Here is a 15,491-nt window from a genome sequence, read left to right as displayed (position 1 = left end):
GCTCTCAAATCTTTTCTGATTGATCGCATAATAAAGACACAAAAATAACTCGATAGTTTGTTCGTATAATGAATCTAGAATATATGAAAGTTTCACTGTTTGAATTATATTACAGGAAAAAAGAGCTCAGAGATTATTTTGTAACTTCTGGGATTAAAAAGTGGATTTATCTTCACTCCTGTTGATCAGCCTGACTGCAGCAGTGATCCGGAGGTGACTGCTGGCTGGAGCTGGAGGGGAAATGGACTTTACTTCATGAACGTAACGTTGCAGAGAGGAGATAAAGTGAAGATAAATCCAGTTTTTTAATCCCAAAAGTTAAAAACTAACCTCTGAGCTCTCCTCCCGTCGGTAAACGTCTCCAGATCAGAGCAGAAACTGATGTGACTCCTGGTGTTTATTCCTCCAGAAGGTCTGGATCTGTACTCGACTCTCGCTGAGACATTTTCAGAAGAGCTATAATAAATACTGAACCAAACTCTTTGTATTTTTTCCTCTCACTCCATCACAGAAAAATGAGAGCTGTAGAAATCACTGGAGCTCCTGACTGACATGATATTTACAGCTGTATGTAAACGTTTCACCACGACTGTATCTTGATATTTAGAAATCTCCACAAAAGGCAGTTCATAAATGTGAGGAGTGGTTAAAAAATCAGCCAGAGGCTTGTGGATGGAGATCAGAAGCACCTGATTGAGGTGAAAATGGCCGATTTTTAAGAAAACCTATAATAAATTAATTACTGAACCAAACTTCATGAATGTTTATGGAGAAAGTAGTTTCTTTACAAGTGGATGTGAGCTTAGTATCCGGATATAACATAAAAACATTATAATCTTTGTAAAAATATAACATGAGTCCTGAGCTCTTCCTCCTCACCTGATCAACCAGGTGTCACACGTCTTCCCAGCTTGCAGGCGGCTGTCCACCGCTGGGGGGCGCCCTCCTCCCGTGTGGCCCGTCAGAAGGAGGTTCCTCCTGCCCTCTGATGTAACTGCTAACCTGAATATATATCATCAGCACACGGGCTGAGGCGGCTCACACACCGGCCGGGCAGCTCCACCGTGTTGTCGGCTGATGGAGGTGCTGCGGCAGCGGGGCTGACGGACGCTCACAGCGGGGGAATGAACGCCGCAGGCCGGGCAGCGCTCAGCGTGTGAACGCCGACCACTCGGGTCTGTGTGGACAAATACAGCTTCGGTGATGCGTTCAGGCTCCGCGCAGCTGAAGCAACGCGACTGCAGATAAACAGAGAGCTGCAGGTGAGTCACTGGCGAGCAGCTGATCGCACGATTGACACGATGCAGATGTTAACGTCTCCTCCATTGTGCTGTGGTTGTGTTTGACTGGCTGCAGGTCAGCTGGCGTCCATCACTGTGGCTCCCCCAGCTGATCAATGCAGCCCATAGATGTGATTGTGATCTATAGGAGGAGAATAATGTGGTGTTTGTGTGTGTGTGTGTGTGTGTGTGTGTGCTTCAGTCTCACATATCAGCATGAAACTACAGGTTAGATAAACCAACACAAGCTATTGATCTTTGCACATAACACACCCTGTATACTGAGTAATGTTCAGTATGCACGGGTATTAACTGACTTTATCTCAGTGCAGGGCTGCAAATTACAATTATTTTCACTATCGATCAATTTCTCGATTAATCGATTAGTTGTTTCTTCTATAAAATGTCAGAAAATGTCGATCAGCGTCTCCAAAACCCAACATGTCGTCCTCAAAATGTCTCGTCCCAAAGATATTCAGTTTTTACTGTCATAGAGGAAAGAAACCAGAAGATATTCACGTTTAAGAAGCTGGAATCAGAGAGTTTTGACTATTTTATCTTAAAAAATGAGTCCTGGACAGAGGAGAGAGTCGGTTGAAGAGCCAGACCTACTGGAGGAATAAACAATACTTCAAAACATGTTATATACACGTTTAATTAGGACTCCATCTGACACTTTAAGGGTTTTACTCGACTACTATTTGTAATTAGAAACATTGTAACAGGATATATTTAGGCTGAAGGAGGAAAGAAACAGAACATATTCGCATTTAAGAAGCTGGAATCAGGATTTTGACTTTATTTTTGCTTGAAAAAGTTACTCAACGATTAATCGATGAGTTGTTTCTTCTATAAAATGTCAGAAAATGTCGATCAGCGTCTCCAAAACCCAACATGTCGTCCTCAAAATGTCTCGTCCCAAAGATATTCTGCTTTTACTGTCAGAGGAGGAAAGAAACCAGAAAATGTTCACGTTTAAGAAGCTGGAATCAGAGGATTTTGACTTTTCTATCCTAAAAAACGTCTTGTGTTTACATACTGACAGGAATTACATGTGGTGCCTTTTGAATTAATCACCAACTATTTTGACGATCGATTAATCAGTCTGAGTCATTTCTCAAGTCGGTATTCTCTGATTCCTGCTTCTTAAATGTGAATATTTACTGTTTTCTTTCCTCGACGACAGTAAACTGAATATCTTTGAATCATCTTGCACTTTGGGAAACACTGATTGACATTTTCTGATATTTTACAGACCAAACAACTAATCAGTTAATCAAGAAAATGAAGTTAGCGATAGATAGAAAATAGTTGGCGATAAATTTAGTAGCTGTCAACTAATCAATTAATCGCTGCAGCTCTTTAATTGTTGAAAATTCAGGCAGCAAATATCAACATTTGAGAAGCTGTGAGTAAAGCAGTGACTGTGTTTACTGTATAAACGTCCAGCTGTCCTCGCTACAAACGTTCTGTACATCCTGCGAACAATGCCGGCCTCCACAGAGCCGCCGCTATTCTTAGACACTGAAGGTGAAAACGCTGAAGACGTGCTGTCGTCCGTGTGATCCTCACCGAGCCCTTAACTTATTTAGACGGATGCTGCGGTGGAGCCAAAACTTTCTAGGAAGGACACTTTAAGCCTGGAGAGAGTTTATCAGCCTGCTGCCGGCGCCGAGCTTTAAATCATCAGCGTGACCGCGTGGTGTCTGAAGAAATCCAAACTGACCCGGTGACTGATGCTCAGACAATCATCCATGAAGTGTAATATTAATTACTTCATTTATAAAACACTTTTCAGGTTGAGAAGCAGTTGACACAGAGAAATAATGATAATAATGATGTTCACCACATTGTGTTGACGCTTGCTTTTTAGCCAGGCTGCTGAAATGTCACAAGTTTTGCAGGTACATGATCGAAAACACAAATTAAGATGTTGACCTGAAGAAGGCGCTGGAGGAAAAGTCAGTGGGAGTTATTATCTAGAAATCATGAATTTTAAATTGTACATAACTTCATCACCAATCATTCGAGCGTGACGGACTGATATTTTCTCAAATCTGAGAATTTGCTGTTTTTCGGCAGAGGAGTCAAAGGTCGACATCGAGACGATTCTGATGATGAGAAGCTCAGTGGTGGTGACGTTTAAGTCACGTGACCGTGACGTCGTCTGTTTATAGCCTCACGTTAGCTTTTTAACTCTGGTGATTTTGTGTAATTATCATAAACTCGTGTTTGTCACAGAGATTATTTTCTACAATGATCCAAAATCCCATTTGAAACCCGAACAGGCTTTTTGTGGAGGGGGCGATGCTAACTTCTGGGTTAGTCTACAAAAATACGTCATCACTACACCACTCTATAACAACACAGTAGTGATGCAAGGTTTTTACTGACCTGCACCAACCAAACCTGTGATAATTTCTAGTCAAGCTGACCCACGGGACAGTTCCCGTGTCCTGCGGGATATGGGTTGACTTGGGCATCAATACGATGCATCATATCTATAAAATCATTATATGTTCGTAGCTTATCCCTAAAAAGTTTGAAGGTGTCAGAGAAACAGCCTGTTTCAGCTTCGTGACGATGCATTTCCAGCCAATCCGACACGGTTGTTGAAGAGTTTGGAGGAGAATCTTGTCAAAGGCTTCATCCTTCAGTTCATCTCACACATTCAGCATCAACACATCTGGATATACGTGGTTTTCACTGGACAGTAATGTAACTAAAGCTGTCGGATAAATGTAGTGGAGTAGAAATGAACAATATTCACCTCTGAGATGAAGAGATTGAAGTATAATGTTGCATAAGAAATGGAAGTACTCAAGTAGAAAACAAGAATCTTGAAGTTGCACTGAAGGGCTTGATTAAATGTACTTAGTTACTCTCCCCCTCTGGGACTGAGTTACAGTCCATCCAGCAGTTGTTGAGATATATGAGGTCGTGCTCGACCGACCAACAGATCAACGTTTCCATCCTCCGTCCAGAGAAGCTTCCTGCAGAAAATCTGTTAACCTGCTCATTAAACTCGTATCATGCAGCTTCACTATCGCCACAGCCATCGGATCCATCCCCATCATGTACTGGTCCTGTTTCCTCCCATTTCAGGCCCAGTGTGCATGATTTTGATGTGTGTGTTGGGGAGTGAGAGAAGACGGAGCCTCGCAGGATCTGATTATCGGGCCAAAATGATTAGGTTTGCTTTAATGAATGCTGTTAGGAAGTGGCCACCGCAGAAAGAATGAGTCATGGTATTGATCGCCGCCTCCTCCTTCAGTTCTCTCTAACCTCCTCCCTCCCCTCCCCCCTCTTTCCTCCCTGAGTCTTTGTCTATCCATCCATCCTTCATGTCTCCAGTTCATCTTTTCTTCTCCGCCTCTCGTGGACACGCCAGATTATAATTTTTTTTTTTCCCTCCCAAAGATTCGTCAGACAGGATTTGAGGAGAGCCGGCATGCAGCCGGGGCCGAGCGTTGCATACCAATAACGGCATGACTCGCTCTGCACTCCAGTCTGGATGAGAGAGGGAGGAGGAGGGTGAGGAGGGTTGAGGGGGAGCTGAAGAGGAAGGTGAGGAGGGTGAGGGGGAGCTGAGGAGGAGGAGGAGGAGGAGGAGGAGGGGGTCTTGTCACGAGAAGCCACGTCATCGCAGTGTGTGTGGATCTATTTTTAGCAGAGTAAACAGAGGGATTCCAGCCCACTGATCATGGCTTCACAGTCAGGACTGTGTGGTGGGAGGATGGAGACGCTCTGTAGCGTCGAGCTGGATGTGAATGAACGATCGTCTGCCTCCGTCGTCACCGCCCTCCCGACACCCGACTGGGGAAGAAACACTGCGCCACAAATAGACCGACGAGCTCCCAGTCTGACGCTTTCTCCTCCTGCTTCACATGCAGGATGCACACATGCACCGCGTCTCATATGGAGTCCTGCAGCATGCAACCAACAATCATAATAATAATAATGATAATACTTTATTAGTGCAGCAGATAGTGACACTGAGATACAACTAATGCAGTCCAACACGACAGTCCTCATGTGTGAGAACTCTTCATGGCTCCAGGCCGATGACGTATTTTTGAAAGGCTAACCCGGAAGTTAGCATCGCCCTGGTTCCCTCCACAGAAAGTCTATGAGATTGGATTTAAGATTATTACAGAAAATAATCTCTGTGTCAAACACAAGTTTATGATACTTACACATTTTGTTCATCAATATAATCTTCACAGATGAACAGGTTTGAGATTTGTAGTAAATTTTGCTGACATATTTCTATATTCTTCACTGTGGTATCACTATTTGATTTGTTTTTTACTAAACTGAAGGCCTTGAATATGTCTTCCACCGCTGATGCATGTAGAAGAAGCTGTATTTAGACTCACATTGTCAGGGTTTACAGTCGGCATGCTGCCCTTGTAAGAATGCTTTAAATATAGATCCATACCTACGTGACGTCCCCCGGTAGCTCCGAGTGGTCATGTGAGACCGAACGTTTGTTCTGAGAATTTAAAGCTGTCACGTTTGGCCACGTTTGAGGCGCTCGCGTTGAGCACTTACTCTAATTAACAACCCCTGGTCTTTGTGCAAATCCAGCGAAGCGTTGTGTCCTCATCAAATATTCACACACACACACATATTCAGTGGTCTGGATGAGGCACAGCAGCCTGCTTACTTGATACTTTGAGCGTCACTCCGTTAGTTAAAAGTAATCTCTGTGCGTCCGTTGCCTCACAGATTAGACTGATTGATCGTCATGCTCGCAGCTCTGTGAGGCTGCAACAGTGGAGCTGCGAGCTGAGTGATAACATCAGCATGCACAGAGACAATGCTAAAATGCTGATGTTGAGCAGGCGGCTGTAGCTCAGGAGGTAGAGCGGGTGGTCTAGTAATCGGAAGGTCACTGGTTCGAATCCCGGCTCCCCCCAGTTACATGTCGAAGTATCCTTGAGCAAGATACTGAACCCCAAATTGCTCCTGATGAGCAGCTGGCGCCTTGCATGGCAGCCTCCGGCATCAGTGTATGAATGTGTGTGTGAATGGGTGAATGTGGCATGTGTTGTAAAGCGCTTTGAGCTGTCCGAGAGGACTGGAAAAGCGCTATATAAATGCAGACCATTTACCATTTACCATTTAATATTAAAATGGCCAATTTTGCGTGTTTTCAGATATTGCATTTGGCGAGTCTTTTGTTTTGGGCCTTGTGTGAAGTCTTTTTATCGAAAGGTGATGACAAACGGCACTGCAGCTGCCGCCGTACTCGCCATGGTGTCGTTTTGAGCTGTGTTGTTGCTGCAGCCGACATCATCGTCTGTGGCTCTTGTGAAACTGCGGGAATGGCGGCAAGCTTGCCAGACTTGAAACAAAGATTGGTTACGAGCCCCTGATTGCGAGTCAGAATTAAGTCCCAAGTGTCTGTGTGTGGTGACTTATGCGCAACTCGAGTCCAAGTCACAGACTCGACTTGGTGATGATGATTTGGTCGGCATCTTCATATAAAAACATCTGGGAAACACTGTCCATCAGCTTTGACTGTGTGTGGTCCACCTTTCGTCTGCAACAGCTTGATCTGAGATGATGTGGTGGAGACAGGTCTCTGTAGAGATGTGGTGGAGACAGGTCTGTGTAAAGATGTGGTGGAGACAGGTCTCTGTAGAGATGTGATGGAGACAGGTCTGTAGAGATGTGGTGGAGACAGGTCTGTAGAGATGTGGTGGAGACAGGTGTCTGTAGAGGTCTGGTGGAGACAGGTCTCTGTAGAGATGTGGTGGAGACAGGTGTGTGTGTAAAGATGTGGTGGAGACAGGTGTGTAGAGATGTGGTGGAGACATGTCTGTAGAGATGTGATGGAGACAGGTCTGTAGAGATGTGGTGGAGACTGGTCCCTGTAGAGATGTGGTGGAGACAGGTCTGTAGAGGTGTGGTGGAGACAGGTCTGTAGAGATGTGGTGGAGACAGGTCTGTAGAGGTGTGGTGGAGATAGGTGTCTGTGGGCACAACAGTCTCTGAGAGTCAGTCTACATAGTCTCACATCACGATGACGATATCAGCCCGGATACGAAGATTCATCTCTAAATTTTCCTAAAAGCAGTTTAGTTTATGTGTGCAGTGATTTTGCGTGCGGGTGCTTCGCCTCCTCTCCTCAGCGGAGACTCACTCGTTTTCCAGTCAGACATTATGAATGTGAGTAATCAAGAGATGGATCTGTAGTCTTAATGGATGCTTAATCTCCGTGACAAATGAAAGTGGGTGAAAGGACCTGGAGTCAGTGCAGAGCGTGCCCCGTGTCACCTGCTCTGCTGCTGCATGTCAGCCAGCCTCGGAGGCTCTGGAGCGGGGCCAAACCGTAATGGTATTGGCCCCGAAGAGTCGATCTTCCTCCTCTTTTATCTCCGGGCCTTCAGATCAGCTCAGCTCTATTAACAACAGTGTCTTCCTCTGCTGTCCTGCTGGTTCCTTGTCTATATCCAATTAACAGAACACCCCCCAACCCCTTCTCCTCCTCCACCCACCTCCACTTCCACCTGCCCACCCTCTTCTTCCTGTGTGCAGGTATGTGCATGTATCAGTGCTCAGCTGTCAAATTTAAAACCACAAGCAGTCATCAGTTTCCAGCTCCTCGTTTATTTCCCTCTACAGTTCCTTCATGTCAGTGTGAAAAAGAGGATGTTAAAGGAGGTGAACTGATGGACAACAGCTATCTGGAAACACCAAGAAGCTTTCTTTAAACAACTGAAGTAGTCTGAGTAAAACTTTTTGAGATTAAAGTCACAAATTTAGGAGAAACAAACTGAAAAACTGTGTTTTGGTAACACTTTATGATGACCATCATTCTTAAATGTTAATGTATAGTTAGTTAAACTTAAGTCAATAGTTGTTTTACTGTTAACACACAATGAAATGCTTTATTAATCATTTATTGAAGGAGCACTTTGTAGTTTTGTTGAAGAAATGTTAATGAGAAGAGAAAGATCTTCACTGACTGATTTATTTCTGTCTAAACAAACTAAATAATCAAACTTTTTGTTTTCATGACTGAATAAACTGAATAAACACAGTTTAAACTGTTTCACTTTGTTTATATGTGGCTGACCCTGCCACCTTTCTAGCTTCAAACAGTGTTTCTGAGACCTTATTTTCCTCTGAGAGCAGCTTGTTTATTCACTTATGGAAACAGTTTGTATTATTACCTCATTAATATTGTAAATATTAAAATACTGAGTTTGAATTTCTTCTCTTAAACTACACAGTGTCCCCTTTAAGCCTCAACAGCAACTTTACAACAAACAGTTGCTTGATAAATTGTTTCATTATGCCTGCAGTGGACGAACAAATCAAACGCTCTGCTGCCTTCAGGTGACCTAAAGATCCGGTAACGCACGTAAATCACAGTTTGACATGTAGAAGAGAATTCAAAGGCTTTAAAAAGAAAAGTCAGGTCCCTTTAACATCCAATTCTGAAATGAGCGAAATGAATCAGTGAATTTCTGTCTCCTCATTTCTCAAATGTTTGTTTTTATGTGCAGTGAAAATCATTACAGATGCACAAAGTAGCCAGAGACTCGGATGGACGATGTGCACGGTGATTAGCTTCTTCCCCTCCCTCCTCAGACACTGATGCATCGCCGCCATTTACCAGAATGCAGGAAAGCGGAGCAATTTGTGAAGCATCACAACTAACCCCTGCTAGCAGCCCTGCCACCATCACGCTGCTCTCTGCCATCAACCCCCCCCCAACCCCATCCCTCCACCTCCACCACCTCCACTGCCCTGAGCTAAAAATAGCCCGTCCTCTCTCATCACCCAGCCATCACGTCAAGCCGGCGTTCACTCTCATTCGCTGCCCACGCCTCTTCATGTTGTGATGTTTTGACAGTGTCAGATGATCAAATTAGCCGTGGGTGAACATGTTTGGCATCCGTCAAGGAAAAGAGACTTCCAGCTAATTTCATACACAGAAGTCAATTTCTTTTTAAATGAGAGGGTAGATTTCATAATATTACACTCTGTCCTATTACATTTTTTTTTGTGTTTCTCAAACTGGATTGAGGAAGGAAACTGTTTCGAAACACGACTTCTGCTCCATATCAGCTGTTTCTGCAGTATGAAGGTGACATTTTTGACTTTCAGAGAGCTGTGTCGTAGCTCTCCAGCTCTGAGTTCATGTAACTGTGCACGCTTCATTCAAAAAACATCAGCCATTGAGTCTCATCTCAGCTGTTTTTTTCATTCACAGGAAGGAAGAGTGGAGATCGACTCTGAAGATGGACTGCAGGTCAGTGACTACATCTCACATCTGTAGTTTGGAAAAAACAACATCTTCAGTCAGCTGAGCAGGGGTGTAGGAAGTATTCAGAGCCTTTACTGAGATAAAAATACCAGTAAAGTAATGTAAAAATACGCCATTACAAGCAAAAGGCCTGCATTCAAAAACCTACTTAAGTAATAGCAGCAAAGTGTACTTAAAGTGTCAAAGTAAAAGTACTCATTCTGCAGTAAATGACGCCTGTGACTGATATTTTATCCTGTGTGACATTATTAGATTTTTATAAGTTAAACAATTATTGATGGAGACAGGTCTCTGTAAAGATGTGATGGAGAGAGGTCTCTTAAGAGATGTAATGGAGACAGGTTTGTCTAAAGATGTGGTTGAGACAGGTCCGTGTAAAGATGTGGTGGAGACGGGTCTCTGTAAAGATGTGATGGAGAAAGGTCTGTGTAAAGATGTGATGGAGAAAGGTCTCTGTAGAGATGTGGTGGAGACAGGTCTGTGTAAAGATGTGGTGGAGACGGGTCTCTGTAAAGATGTGATGGAGAAAGGTCTGTGTAAAGATGCGGTGGAGACAGGTCTCTGTAGAGATGTGGTGGAGACAGGTCTCTGTAGAGATGTGGTGGAGACAGGTCTGTGTAAAGATGTGGTGGAGACAGATCTGTGTAAAGATGTGGTGGAGACAGATCTGTGTAAAGTTGTGGTGGAAACAGGTCTCTATAAAGATGTAGTGGAGAAAGGTCTCTGTAAAGATGTGAAGGAGACGGGTCTGTGTAAAGATGTGGTCGAAACAGGGCTCTGTAAAGATGTGGTGGAAACAGGTCTCTGAAGAGATGTAATGGAGACAGGTCTGTGTAAAGATGTGGTTGAGACAGGTCCGTGTAAAGATGTGATGGAGACAGGTCTCAGTGGTGGAGACAGATCTCAGTGGTGGAGACAGATCTCAGTGGTGGAGTCAGGGTCTGAACCAAACAAACATGTTAAGAACAAGATCTGTAGGTCACGATATCTCTCGTGCTTCATTATAATGCTGTTATTGTGTGTCGCAGTAACAGAAATCCTCTGGGAATTTAAGCAAACACATGCTGTGTGTGACGTCCTGACAAAATGCCGTCAGTAACACCACAGGAGCCGACGCAGAGTAACCTGCTGTTTGATCCGTGCAGGATGAGCAACAGGACTGTCTGGTGAGGAAAGATGTTTGACAGCATCACAAATTAACAGCTGTAATCGTGGCAGATGTTCCCGACGTGGATCTGCGTGTAAAGCAGGACTTTGGTGTTTGGAGAGCAGGGCTTGATTCTGTTAGCGTGGTGCTCTGCTGATGCTCAGATAAAGTGTGTGTGTGTGTGTGTTGGGCGGAGTACCCATCAACAAGTCATTTCATTTTGAAGATGCACGTCTCTGCAGCTCCCAGATAAAACGAGCTGTGAGCGAGGTACCGCTGCACAAATCGCAGAGCTCATTCTCATTCTCAGCCTCACTTCCTGTTTGTCGGTATGCCAGTAGATTAAATCCCTGTTTAAGTTTGCCTTTTGTGATCCGTTGTAGTCTTCAGGTTCACCCTCAGTTCTGCAGTTCTTGTGCTGGATGTTGAAGCAGCAGCCACACAATCCCCCTATAGAGCCCGTCTGGCTGCAGGTGGGATATTTTTAACCTCAAACCCGCTGAGACGTGTTGGCTGGATGTAATTAAAGAGACGTTTATAAAGCGTCGACATGTGAGTCATAGAGTTTATCCTACGCCTTCAGCGCTCACTCAGTGCACATCAGGTCTCATTCAGAGAAATACCTCCAGTTTGAGCCTCTCGTGTATTAACGTCACAGTTTGAGTGAAACAAACTCCATATAGATGAGAAGAAACCGCTCATTAGCAGGCTGCTAGCTTAGCTTAGCATTACATCTGAAAACAGGGACAGCAGTGAATGTTTCTGCAAAGCACAGCACATATTTTCATACGAGTTTATATTTTGCATTTTAATTGACATTCGTGTCTTTAAGCCGAAGCTGCTGCTGGTTCCACATGTAAATGTAGATTACAGGCGCTGATCCAAGCAGAGCGGCGTCACAGCTCCAGCCCGGATTAATAACATTTGCACACTTTTCCTCGTGCACCGATTCGTTAGTCAAAAAGGACAGACCTGCGTTGGCGCCGCTCAGCTGGCTCATTCAGATTCTGTGGCCGGCGCAGGTGAGACAAACACACAGCGGGAAGAGGCAGGACGGTCACGACACCCTGCAAACAGATGCATAATGATGAGAGCAGGTGATCCGCCTGTGGGAGCAGATAAAAGTGATTCATGCACATGTTCTGCACGTCACCAGCAAACGCTTCATCTCTCGTATCACATTCAGAAAATAATCACAGCTGAAGTAAAGCGTTCATGTGTCAGCAGAGCTTCACTGGATGATTTATGGTTTGTTTCACTGTGTTTAATGTGCAGAGTGTGAAATCTGATGCACATTTGTTGAGCGTTAAAAAAGGTTTTTAATCAGTGTTTTCTGATCATAGCTCACTTTTGATGTCCAAACTACAATAACAAGTGGATTAATCGATTAGTTTAAGTCCATTTTTTAATGCAAAATCGCCAAAATTTCTCAGGTTACAGCTTCTTAAATACAGCTTTTTATTTTCGGACAGAACAGGACTTGTGGAAACAGAACCTCTGACTTGTTTTCTGGCAATTTGTAGATCAGATGATACTGACTGGAGTCATTTGTTAAAGTAAAAATGCCAAAATTTCTTAGATTACAGTTTCCTCTTGATGTTCGGACTGCAACAACTAGTGGTCCTGCTTACAGGACTTTTGAAATCAGAACCTCTGACTTGTTTCGTCGTAATTAATTGATTAATCAAGTAAACAATGGGCTCATTAATCGTATATCGGCGTTGTTGGAAAATGTAATTCTTGTGGTTCTGGACAAAGCGTCACCTTGGACTCGCTGCTTTTAGTGGAAAAATTGATTAGTAAGTCTATTTTCGAAGCAAAGCAACATTTCTCAGCCTCAAGCTTCTCAAATATGAGGAATTTTAGATTGTTTGTCAGTAAATCGTTCACATCTTTGTGTTTTGTACTGTTGATGGACAAAACAAGACATGTGGAAACAGAACCTCTGCCTTGTTTTCTGGCAAGACCAGTCTATAACTGATGAATCGGGAAATAATGGGCGCATTAATTGTTATTTTTAAGTAAAAATGCCAAAATTTCTCAGGTCGCAGCCTCTAAAGTAAATGAAATCTTTTGGTTTTAGACTGTTGGACAAAGTGAGACATTTGAAAACGTCACCTTGGACTCACTTCAATGAGCTTACAAAGGTTTTTTAGATCACTGCTTGGACGCAATCTTTTTATTTAGCTTTTTATTGAATATGCACAGTGAAATAAATGAACATACGTCATCAAATAAGAGGAAAATAAATACAAATCATTCACCAAACGACTCTTCATAATACAGTAATGTACATTAATGAAATTCTATCAGAAAGACTTGAAACATTTTGCTGTGCATGTGAGATTTACACTAAATATTAAGCATTATTTATATTTCCTGTCCGACCGTCCAGAACTTCCCTGATGAGCTGCAGGCGTTAAACTAGCGGAGCACTCGGCGTTAGAGGAGCGACGCTCACTGAGCAGGCAGTCAGTCTGGTGGGCTGCACCACCGACCGGCTGCATCACAACAAACTCCACCAATCGGGCTTCAGCCTCATGCGTCTCCATGGTAACAGAGCTTCCTCAGTCCCGAGGAGGTGGAGACAGCGAGGAGGGGTGGAGGGGTGGTGGGGGGAGAGGGAAAACAGAGCAGAGGTGGATGAGAGAAGAGGAGAAGGAAGAGGTGGAGGGGAGAGAGAGAGAATCGATTCCTTCTCTTATTTCAGGAGAGGATTTAAAAAGCGACGCTCCTTCCCAGTCGAGCTGGGGGGAGCGAGCCGGTGAGGATTGGCCCGACAGCAGACGAGCGCAGGGATGAGGTGGAAGGAAGCCCGGGCTGCTGGTCTCTGTGGGACCAGGATCTGCAATGGCCCCTGAGCCTCTGCCCAGAGGGTGGCTGTGGTGAGGTGGTGGTGCCTTCTGCGAGGTAATCTTTCACATGCACGCGAGACAAAATGTTTCCTCTGGACTGAACTGTTGTGAGAACAGGTCAGTCGAATGATGGCAACATGGACGCCTGCCTGTTGGACTCCTCTGAGGTTCTGCAGGTGGCTGCTGTTTTGAGGGCGGATTTGTCATTTTTCTTTGAGGAAAATACGAAAGTGACAAACGCTGGATTCACGTCTGAGGTTCGGGATCAGTGTGACGGCTTCGCTGCTGAAATGTTGTCTCGTCCTGTGTGCAACACGTCTCGTGGTCACGTTGGGCGGTTGCGATGTGTCTCTCTGAAGGGAGGAAGCTGTGAAGGAGGTGGCGTTTGAGGCACATCATTTTTATCTGATTTCAAGTGTAAATATTCAGTAGATGTTCGGTGCAGTTCAGCCTCAGCTGCTGACGATCACTGCAGCATGTTTAAATCTACATTGTAAGCTTATTTGAACGAGATTACACATTAATCACATTAATCGGTGCTGATAATCTGCTGTTTTGGATTGTTGGTTGGATGAAACATGATGTGAAATTGGCAATTTGTCGACTAAATGTTTAATTAATCAATTGAGGCACATTAATCGATATTATTTAAAACAAAGATGCCAGAACGTCTTATGTCAAAGCTTCTCAAATGAGAGGATTTGCTGTTTGTCTCTGTTTTATATCATTGATATCACTGTAAAATGAAAATCTTTGGGGTTTGGACTGTTGACAAAACGTCTCTGTGGTCTCGTTTCTCTGCCGGTTTTATAGACCACCACACATTTGTTGCACACTTGATCCGTGCAGCCAAAGCTGTCCCACCATAAGGTTTGATTTGTCCTACCAAAATTGAATTTTAAAATATTGTAATGTGAATGCTCGGTAAATATCTGAAATGATTCATTGTTGTTCATAATCTGAGCACGGCGGGCAGAGTGACACTTAAGGGAAGTCCAATTAAGGGAACTTGGGTTCGTAGTAATAAGGAAGCTCTGAAAAAGTAAGAAAAAAAATTTAAGGAACTTAGATCAGAGAAAAAACTTCATAAACACAGCAGAGAAAACCATTTAGATCAGACTTTAGTATTTTGGCCTCTCAGGGCTTCTGTACAGAAACATTTTGCATCTTAAGGATACATCATATAACATAATATAATAAAAACAGAACAGGTGCTCGCTCTTTGCCCGAGGGGATAAGAAAGCATCGCACGACACGATGCTTCGGCTTCTTCGCGATAAATCCACTCGTGCATGTCGAGCACAATGTGACAGATACGCATGTGCTTAATCCATGTGTCCTCATGATTACAATTCATTGGATATGCATTCTGCCAACACGTTCTGAGGAATTTAAATTTTCATGAATTAAACACAACTGTCACACGTTAAAACTGCACGTAAAGAAGGCTTCAGTGTGACGTCACGTGAGGGAAACGAACCAGACAGACTGAGACCATTTTTCAGTTCAGAGTGCAGGATTAGCTGTTAACGTTTAGCGATTTTTATCAGAGCTCTGGATGTCAAAAAGCTGGTGGATCGTTTTAGTAGTTTCAGTCTGGTTGGTAATAATCTGTAGATTATTTTCATAATTAATCATTTAGTCTCTAAAATGTCAAAACATTTTAAAAATGCCACTATTCCGCAGCCAAAAGTGACGTCTTCAAACCCCAAAGACTTTTTATTTACTGTCATTAACGTCGAATTAAAGCAGCAAATCCTCACATTTAAGACGCTGGAACCAGCAAATGTTTGATATTTTTGCTTTTAAAAATGACTGAAACAATTAAGGCGAGACATCAAGAAACAAAACATTAAAAACAAGTTAAGAAATAGGAAAATAACCTAAAACAGAAGAGGTTTAAAAGAGACGAGACTAAAGAATAA

At 43.5% G+C, this 15,491-nt stretch overlaps 1 protein-coding gene across 2 annotated transcripts in view; it reads left to right on the top strand.

Annotated features, from left to right (window-relative positions):
- Window positions 1–996: 996 nt before the first annotated feature.
- pitpnm2 (phosphatidylinositol transfer protein, membrane-associated 2) overlaps window positions 997–15,491 on the top strand; it is a 58,286-nt gene continuing 43,791 nt past the window's right edge. The window contains exons 1-2 of one of the 2 annotated variants that reach the window (XM_084383506.1): window positions 997–1,262; window positions 9,511–9,549. The gene's annotated coding sequence lies outside the window, so the exon portion shown is untranslated. Of the gene's footprint in view, window positions 1,263–9,510; window positions 9,550–12,903; window positions 13,622–15,491 lie in introns of those variants that run through there. The other variant, XM_084383507.1, reaches the window with a different exon arrangement.

Source organism: Pagrus pagrus (assembly GCF_965226575.1).
Source record: "Pagrus pagrus genome assembly, chromosome: 19".
NCBI classification, from domain to species: domain Eukaryota; kingdom Metazoa; phylum Chordata; class Actinopteri; order Spariformes; family Sparidae; genus Pagrus; species Pagrus pagrus.
The sequence above is the reverse complement of the archived record's forward strand: the minus strand, read 5'-3'. Positions and strand labels throughout refer to the sequence as shown.